We start from the raw sequence: 9,742 nt of genomic DNA on the forward strand, positions 1-9,742 counted from the left end.
TTTGTTAACCTTTTATAACGCAGAAATATTTGACACTTGTATATTTTTTTCTTACATTGTGAATCTATACTCGATCTGCATCATAAATTTTATAGTTTTTACGTTTTAGTTCACTAATTTACGTGCGCATGATTCCAGACAAAGTTAAAGTACTCAACAAGGCAATCACTCTGTTATGCTGTTACTATCTATGGCTCCGAGGCCCATTTCTCAAACATTTCGGAGCTTACACAACACAATTTGTATAAGGTGTGTGTGTGTGTGTGTGTGTGTGTGTGTGTTGCCTCCTCAGCCCCCTGGGTCGTTGGGTAATTCATTGTTTAACAGTAAAGTGTCACAAAAGTCTTCCTACTGCATTCCCACGCCTCTCAGTGGACATTTTTACTATTAATTATTGTCAACCACCAAGCTTATGCCGTAGCTCTTCTCATTAACTTTTTGTAGGTGACTAAAAAGTGTCGGGCAACATCTGGAATTTAACACTTAATCCTAAACGTCTCTGCACCTCAATTCCTCTGTTCGAAAATCCTCCCGTAGAAGTTCCTGAGCTTTTCATGGACTAGGTGTTTTGTGACGCTGGTGATAGTTTTTCACGGGAATATTCACCCATGAAAGCCCGGTTAGTCTTCTCTGTGACCTTGGAGAATAGTCGTGATGGGAGCTGGACACGTGTAAGAATAGATAGCCTCATTCCATCACGCTGCTGCCCTGGCCGGAACATCACCAGGGACACCTTCGTCGAGTCTCCTCATGACGGGGAGACGGAGGTGCTCGGGGCCTACAGAGAGAGAGAGAGAATCATAACTATCAACTAAACTTTCTGACCGCCCCCCCCCCCCCCCCCTCTCTCTCTCTCTCCAGTTGGCTGCTTGTAAGTATTGTTAACTTGAATACTACTCCATAGTTCGTGGTATCTGTGCAGTTTGAATTTCTATGTAACTTCATTTATCTCTTTTCCTCCTATTTCCTTTTACTTGTTTCCCCCCTCCCTCTCTTTTCTACCTCATCCTCTTCCATCCTTATGATCTCTCTCTCTCTCTCTCTCTCTCTCTCTCTCTCTCTCTCTCTCTCTCTCTCTCTCTCTCTCTCTCTCTCTCTCTCTCTCTCTCTCTCTCTCTCGTGTAAGCGTTGTCACCGCTAATGAGTTAAATGCAGGTGATCCATAGATGTTGTGTGTGTGTGTGTGTGTGTGTGTGTGTGTTCGGGCCCTTGGGAGAAAATTCAAACAATTGAATAAATGTAGAATGCTTGCTCTTTTAATTAACTTGTACAGACCATTATGGTGACCTCGCTTGTGTTTTTGAGGTCCGTTTAGTAGATGGTTTGCAAGTTAATAATAAAACATATATATTAGCTTCAGCAGTTTCCATTCACAGGATAAACATTGTCATTACAGAATCTCAGAGCAAGAATGGTTTCAAAAAGGATGAATTATTGTGAAAAGTTAACAAGGCGACGGCGCGAGGAAACGAACGAGCAGTTGAAGCGAATCCATGCAGCGAGTCGAGGTTCCGAAGAGTGTGCGAGCCGAGGTTTCGTCTTTCTCTCGGTGTAGCGGCATCCATCACTCTCACCCCGTCCACTGTAAAGGTAAGATTAGCTGTGGTTAATATACTGTAGGAGTCTCTGTACATCTTTTGGTGACTGGTAAGGTAGTTTAGTGTTTTTCTATATAATGTCGTGATTGTTGATCTGAAATGATTAAATGGCTGTATTTACAATGTTATATAGGCCTTAGTGACTGGATCGCGATGGTGTGACTTACCTAGCATATTTTTTTCCTGCAGCTGTGAACAACGGCCCGGCTAAGGTGTGGGCGACGAGGGTATCCATACACCTCCTGAAATTGACTTCTCTTTTTGGCCACTCCTCTACTCTATTCAGCAGTAAGTAACGGTTTTTTCGTAGGTTTTTTTTTTTTTACGCCCTTGAATTGTCTCCGTTGCTGTAAAAAAAGAGCAAAATGTTGGAGCCGCTGAGCAGTATGTTGTAGTAGTGGGAGGGTGGTGTCAGTGGTGGTAGTGTAGGGGGGAGGATCAGGGCCAGGGAGAGCCATCACTGGGCCCTGGTACTATGAGTGTCATTGGGCCCCTACCATTTGGCGAGCGAAGTGAGCCCATCCAGCTGGGGGGATCAGGATTTTAGAATTTGACTGGCCCCCTTTGAGGCCGGGCCCCCTTTGAGACCGGGCCCTGGTGTAAAGATACCAGCTTCACCCCCCTCTCACGGGCCCTGGGGAGGATGTCCATAGCTCTCAAGGGGAGGACAGAAGCTTTGGTATATGCCATATTCTCCATGAAACTCGTAGGTACGGTGGCTTCGTCTGCACAAGTAAGGATACATATCTGGGAACATTAAGGGGAAGTTTTGCATTAGTTAAGGCAAATAAGGGTAAGCGGTTGAACTTCCTGGATTAAGAGGGAGAGTGAAGGTAGACTTGTGATGGGGGATGGGAGATGAAAGGCTGGCTTGTGATGGATGGAAGATGAAAGGTAGGCTTTGGATAGGGGATGAGAGGATAAGGAGGCTTGGGATGGGGTGCGAGATGAAAAGAGGGCTTGGGGTCTGGGAGAGGGAAGGGAGGCTTGGGATGTGCATGCAGTGTTGAAATTTTTTAGAACAAAGGTAGGTTTTAAGTGTTTTTTTGTAATTTGAATATGGAAATTCTGTGCGGGGACTGGTAGGCGGAGGTTGGTAAGAATTGCTGCCTAATAAGATTATTCCTGGAGTGGGAGTAAATCTGCGCGTTTAGTTAACATCCTAATTGGGCCTAACCTTAATTATGTAAGATTATAAGACAAAGGAAGCATTTACATGTATACTTGGGTAGGCATCTCATTAGTACAGATTTGCAGGCAATTGTATTTTATGTAAGATCTCTCCTTTCACTTGGGGAGTAAGTAATTTCCTTACTGTAACATGATTCCTCCGCTCGTGCGTCAGTGCGACATGTCACGGTTATGGGTGTTCGATATCAGTACATTCACGGTGAACACAGTGAATTATTTGTAGTGCTTGTTCTTACCGTAGTCGAAAGTCCGGTTTTGTGAGATGTTCACCATGTAGAAATTCCCTTATCCGGTTGCTGTAGACTGATTTCAGTAAGTTACAGGTTGATGGCAGCAGTCTCGTGGGCTTCCTGTTTGGGTTCATGAATGTGTGTTGACGTTCCCGTGCGCTCGCTTCACCACTACCATCATCACCACGTCTCAACAGTACATGTACGCAACTATCTCTCCAGAACTGTAGTGTGTCAGACTCGGCGATTAAGCAGAGTTGCAAGATTGATGAGCTTCCTTGTTATAAGTCCGTGGACCCCTTGTTTTGATTTTTTTTTTTTATAATTTTTTTTTTTGTGGCAAGCTCTAGGGGCTTTCTCCGGAGGGTCTCCGAAGTATCTATAATACCCATGTAGAAAGATTAAAAAAAGCTTACAAACTTGTATGTTATATAATTATAGATAAGGAGTACATAGAATCATCGAAGCAATCAATTTAATAGGTACTTACAATGCATGTAAATATCTTGCACCTTACACTATTCATGAAGTATATGTATGCAAAACTGAAGTTCTGTAAGATATTGTAACTTTTACAAGACAATGTCTAAAACAGTATCTTGTCATTAAACGTTATAATCTGTTACATATTTTAAATTACCTTATTTCTCTTAAGTATAATATAGTTTGCGTCACTATTTCTCTTGGTTCATGAATTAGAAAAATGAGAATCAAAAGGGTGACTCAAATAATTTAGTAAATCTTTTACCTTGCTTCTATTGCCAGACAACTTTACCCCAAGAATATTAAAGAGGGATGGAGGGAGAGGGATCAAAGGTAGACCATTAATGGCACGCTTGTGGGAGCCACGGGAAGGTTTCATGGCCGGGGACTGGCCCCAATGCCTGGGGGTTGTTTGTCATCGTTTTAAGACCTCGCCCCATTTATTTCCTAGTGGTCTTTTTTTTTTTCTTGTTTCCTATTTCCTTTCCTTTACTATTATTCAGTTAGTTGTTCCTCGACCCTGCCATGTGTAAAAAAAAAAATATTCCCAACGGTGCAATAGAAAATGAAACTGTGCAATGGGAGACTCAAATGGTGTACGTTAGCAACCTCAATATCATGAAGGAGGAACGGAAGGAGAAGGCTCAATGGGAGACCTTCATTAATGGCCACGGGGAGGATTCATGGCTGGGGAAGGGGGATCTTTTAGGACCTCAAGCCCCTGCAGGCGTCCTCACCCCATTTTTTCTAGTGATAATTATCTTCATTGTTTACTTCCACTATTAATTTTCTCTCATCCGACTTTTTAATTTTCTTCTTCCTGCCGCAGTGCAGGGAAAATAAGGGATTTCATCAACAAGCAGAAAATTATAATGCGATAGCGTATCACAGTGAGGAAAGTTACATACTACTGATATGGAAAGTGTGAATAAGAGGACCTCTAACTAAGAGACGATACAAAGCGTTACAGGTCAAACGAAGACGACTATTTTCCAAGGGATTATCGATCATGTGGCCTCGGCACCTGTCCGGGGATTTCTGAAAGTTCACACTTCACCTTATCCAGCATACCCCAGCAACAGAGCACGACAGCATTGTGTAACTTATTATTATTAAAAAATTGTCGATTTTTCATCGATGGACTAGATGAGTACAAATATTATGTTCTTTTAAATATTTGAGTGATGCGATATTTGGATGCAGTAAACACTAGCTGTAGGTATCTCATTCAGTTACTTATTACTATATAAAGATAATCATTTGTATAAATTTCTTTTTTTTATCAAATGTCTTGGTTCTTCTCTGATTGGTCTTGCCTTGTTTTTGCTTTGTTCAGCTAAAATACAAGAAAAAAAAATAGGTTCAGATAAATATATAAGTCTTACATCGGTTGAGTACCCTTGTGAACGATTAGAAAATCGACGTGATAAGGAGGACTGAAGAAGATAAAGTTGGGTGCTGCGAATAACTAAATGGAGTTTCACAGAACGAATTATGCACTTGTTGGATACGTAATTATGACACGCCTCAAAGTTGCCTAACACGTCCTAACCCCAACTACCAGGACTACTGGTGTAAACGAATTTCCCATGATTTACCGTCGTAAATTAGAATTATATTATCATTACCCGAAGTGCAATTGACCCAAAAATTATTCCTCCCTAATGATGTATGATTTGCTGGGAGGTAATTTCATATACAAAAATTTCCGACATGTGCAAATGTTACAGCTGCGCGTGACGGCGGTGCTCATATCCGTCGCCTTGGCCCTCGACCCTGTGATGGGGACCCATTACCTGGGACACGGGTGAGCTGTGCACCGACTGTGCCCTGCTGTGTCATTAACACTATATTAGTTCAGCATACTCTTTACAGACAAATCCTCTTACTTTCCACACCAAACTACATAAACGCAGCTCACACCATTAGACAAGCTAATATCTCATTTCCTACTTAACTTCACTTCAATTGTCGCATGTCTTCTACAAACTTTTAAACTTCCCGGAGTTTCCTTAAAGGCCAATCTATATATGCTGTGGTAGATGGTCACTGTTCTATCCCTAAACTAGTGGTGTTCCTCAGGGTTCTGTTCTACGTTCCGCTCTTTTTTTCAGTTGTACTACATTGATGATCTTTCCCAAACAAACTATTCTTTCCACTCTTACGATGACGACTATTTTTCATTATTCAACATCTTTTAACCAAAGACCTTCCCAAAAAGAATTTCAGAACTCAAGGCCTAACGCAACTGAATACTCCCTATCATTTCTGAATGGGTCAGAGGAAACTTGGGATCCTTCAATGCCTCAAAAGCTCAACTTGTCTACCTGTCAACTCGATTCCAAACACCTGTTCCCTATTCTTCAGAAACACTCGGCTGTCCCCTTCTTCCACACTGAATATTCTTGGTCTATCCTTAATTCAGAGTCCTAGTTGGAAACTTCATATCTGCAGCTAAATCAGTTTCCTCAAGGTTAGGTGTTCTGTATCGTCTATACTTTTTTCTCTTCCTCCCTGGTGCTTTCCTTATATTAGGGCTTTCTCTGCCCTCTCATGGAGTATGTACTCTCGTGCATATTTTGTATGGAGTGTGCATGATTAGCAAGCTCTTTTTATTTCCCCAAAAGCTGCTTTCGGTACTGTAAAGAAAATAAATTATCATGCGTGTGCGTGAGGGGGTTTCTACAAACAGCCTCTTCGGAGCAAGTAGTCAAGCTCTTCATCTCATCAACTCCCCTCCTCTTACCTACAATCTTCTACCTCTTATATTCCACTACAGTGATGCATCTCTTTCTATTTTCAATCAATACTTTAATGCTGACTGCTTTTCCGAACTTGCTAACCGCATGCCTCTCTCTACCCTTCCGTGGCCCCGCGGCACACGACTTCTTACTCTTGTTCATCCCTATTCTATCCAAATCCCTTATGCATCTTCATATTGTCATCCCTTTCTAAATTCTTCCCTGTGAAAACAGGAATGAGACATGGCTATGTCCTTGCCCCTCGCTTTTCAACACGCATGGACTGGGCATTAGGCAGAGTTGTAAAACAGTCATTGCAGACCCCCCTTATCTTAATCTAGCCAAATTTAACACCACCTCCAGGCAGAGAAGGCTGTGCCCCCCTTGACACCGACATTTAACAATTTTCTCAGGAAGTGGCTTCAAAGAAACATGAACAGTACAATAAGATCTAACAGAAAGCCTCCAAAGCGCAATGGGTGTAAAAAATTAAATGGCAAATAAATTCACTATATAAAAACAAAACGAAACTAGTGATTTTCCCCAAGAAGCGGTTAACAGATTCTCTCCAAACTCATCAAAATTTGCCAGAACAAAAACGAAGGACCTTTTTTTTTTTCTTTTTAGCACAAACGCCAGATGATACGGCAGAATTCAACACGCAAGAGTAGCTGTGTTAGGGTCGGAAAAAAAAGGAAAGTTGGGAGCACACGCTATATAGCTGCGCGTGGCCTCGGTGCTCGTTTCTGTCACTTTGGCCAGAAAAAAAAGCCTAATAGTTGACGGCTGACGATGCTGATGTCCAACCACCAGAGCATGTTACAAGCAGATCCAATTCTTCCTCTTTTCTCGGTACTGTCAACCCTTTCTCTCTTCTCTTCTTTCTGTATTTGCCTTTTTTTCTTTTCCTTTCATGTTATTTCAGCACACAGCATCGTCAGGAACACGAAAATCAGAACTAACCGAGTAGCATCACTGCCCGCCACCTCGCTCGTTCCACAACCGATATATGCAATGTTCCGAGTACGATAATCTTTTTTTTTCATGCAACCTCCCACTTTTCCGTAAATGTGTATTATTTCGAGAAAATGTAAACTCTTGCGATTATTTTGTTCTTTTAGCCGCAAGAATATTAAGCAGCAGATCAAATTGGAAATGATATACACGGTCACCGAATCATATTTTTTACCATATCACTTGTTCTCTATACCATTATACCTTTTTAGTTTCATGGGGCTGTACAATCACACTATGTATTGCCTGGGGGTTGGGATGGCTGTTTCCTCCCTTCTCCTTTGTTGTATACCCGCAACAATAAACCAGCAATCAATCATTCTAATCTGGAGCTTGTGAGATACTAAATATATATAAATCACTAAAGGTGGCGTCAGTGGCTATACTATTGTGGGGAATCTTTTGTCATAATATATTTTTTTTCCCAGGAGAATCTAGATCGGTAAAAGTGTTAGTTATTTTACATGAACTCTCCCTCACTTACGTATTTAAATTTCTAGGTTTTTGCGTCAGCTGGGGAGGTGTCCATTATGTGACCATGGATTCAATGTTATACGTATCTAAAGACCATTATTAAACTCTCTCTCTCTCTCTCTCTCTCTCTCTCTCTCTCTCTCTCTCTCTCTCTCTCTCTCTCTCTCATAATTCTTCTATCCATTCTTTCCTTCCTTCATTTCCTCTCTGTTTTCCTTCGTTCCTTTTTTTTCCTTCTCTCCATTAATTCCTCTCTCTCTCTCTCTCTCTCTCTCTCTCTCTCTCTCTCTCTCTCTCTCTCTCTCTCTCTCTCTCTCTCTCTCTCTCTCTCTCTCTCTCTCTCTCTCTCTCTCTCTCTCTTTTGCAATGATAGACTATATACGGTAGGCGTCTAATTAAAGAGGTGTTAGGCAGGGGGCGGGGGGAGGGGGGGCAGCTTCACCCCTACCATGCAATACGGACTTCCCTTGACACTGGCTAAGGTAACGACACGAGGCACACGTCGACGGGGAGTTCATGTTCGCCTGCTGGCCTTGTCCTTGGTACACAAAACAAGAACAGATTCATGTTACCGCGCCCTGCATTTGAAAGCCACACACCATCCATACGTGCCCAGACCGGGTCAAGTCCGCTCTCCCGGGAGTTCATTTCCGGCTCGGGCGATGAAAAATAACTTTCAGACCCAGGAAATGATTGTTGGGTTTTAAATTTCATAGAGAGCGACACCCGGGGTCATTGCCGCGGTGACCTTGCATGTTTCAATACTAAAACGTGGACTGCCTTCGGAGGTCCATGATGACATATCGTCACCCTCATATAATAATCGCCTAAGTCATGTTTCAGCGATTTCCAGGTTTTTGTCTACATCACTTTTCTTATTAACACGTGACGCCCGTTTTTGTATAGTTGCCTTCGTCATTCAGGGTTTGAGTGTTCTTGAATTAGCCTTTTCATTTCTGCCTAAATATTAAGCCAAATGAGATAATGACAGTTCTTATCCTATTTCCTGTAAAGTAGAAAATATTGACTTCGGCGGTTTGCTTACGAAGGTGACGATATATAATAAACTCCGTATTATTAAACATATCGGAGCCTCAGTTCGCCTACTTGAAAAGCCTCCATTAGAAGTTGATGGGATTTTCATGGACTGTCTTGTGATCCTATAGAGATAGTTTTACACGGCTTCTGCATCTTGAACGGAAAATCACGCACGAACACCCGGTTAATCTACTCTGTGGCCTTGGATAATAGTCGTAAAAGGAGCCCGATACGTTCAAGAATGGATTGTTTTGTGACCCTGGTGATAGTTTTAAATGACTTCTGCACCATGAACAGGAAAATCAGGCATGAACACCCAGTTAATCTTCTCTGTGGCCTTGGAAAATAGTCGTAATGGAAGCTCGATACGTTTAACCCGGTAGCAGCGACGGGCCAAACTTGTGCCATGACATAAACCCCCCAAAATAGATGATGCATAAACTGATCACAAATGCTTTGAATATATTATGAAATGGTTTGTGTGAGTGATGATTTATTCTCATTTTTCTCGCTTAGAAGGACCATTAAGAAACATGATCCCCGCTCTGTACCGGGTTAATAATAGGAAACATAAAAGTACTGAGGCGGAAGAAGGATTTCTGGTCACCTTCCAAGTCAGCACACGCACAGGTCAGCTCCAGGCGGTGAGAAGGAAGAGACAGACAGACAGGCAGAGAGGCAGGGCGCGGGGCACGTCTCAAGAACCTCCTGCCACGTGAGGAGTACCAAGATGCCTCGAAGGTTAGTACTGACCTACTTCTGTGCTTGCGTCAGTACTGCGTCCACTATACCTACGAGAGAGAGAGAGAGAGAGAGAGAGAGAGAGAGAGAGAGAGAGAGAGAGAGAGAGAGAGAGAGAGAGAGAGAGAGAGAGAGAGAGAGAGAGAGAGGAGTAGGAATGAAGTTAGAAAGAAGGAAGGAAAGAAAGGAGAGAGAGGGGAGATAAATGAAAAGAAGGTAGTAATAAAGAATG

The 9,742-nt window shown here is 42.4% G+C and overlaps 1 protein-coding gene and 1 long non-coding RNA gene across 4 annotated transcripts in view; one reads left to right on the plus strand and one right to left on the minus strand.

Annotated features, from left to right (window-relative positions):
• Positions 1-3,642, plus strand: part of LOC126999835 (RNA polymerase II elongation factor Ell-like) — a 130,072-nt gene extending 126,430 nt beyond the window's left edge. Inside the window, exons 11-13 of one of the 2 annotated variants that reach the window (XM_050862867.1) lie at positions 1,397-1,590; positions 1,788-1,886; positions 3,107-3,642. The gene's annotated coding sequence lies outside the window, so the exon portion shown is untranslated. The remainder of the gene's footprint in view (positions 1-1,396; positions 1,591-1,787; positions 1,887-3,106) is intronic. The other variant, XM_050862866.1, reaches the window with a different exon arrangement.
• Positions 1,437-9,742, minus strand: part of LOC126999838 (uncharacterized) — a 106,912-nt gene continuing 98,606 nt past the window's right edge. For both annotated transcript variants that reach the window (XR_007753634.1, XR_007753633.1), the window contains 2 exons: positions 1,766-1,945; positions 1,437-1,582 (listed from right to left, as the gene is read on the minus strand). This is a non-coding gene — a long non-coding RNA (uncharacterized LOC126999838). The remainder of the gene's footprint in view (positions 1,583-1,765; positions 1,946-9,742) is intronic.

This window comes from Eriocheir sinensis, chromosome 17 (assembly GCF_024679095.1).
Source record: "Eriocheir sinensis breed Jianghai 21 chromosome 17, ASM2467909v1, whole genome shotgun sequence".
Taxonomy (NCBI): Eukaryota; Metazoa; Arthropoda; class Malacostraca; order Decapoda; family Varunidae; genus Eriocheir; species Eriocheir sinensis.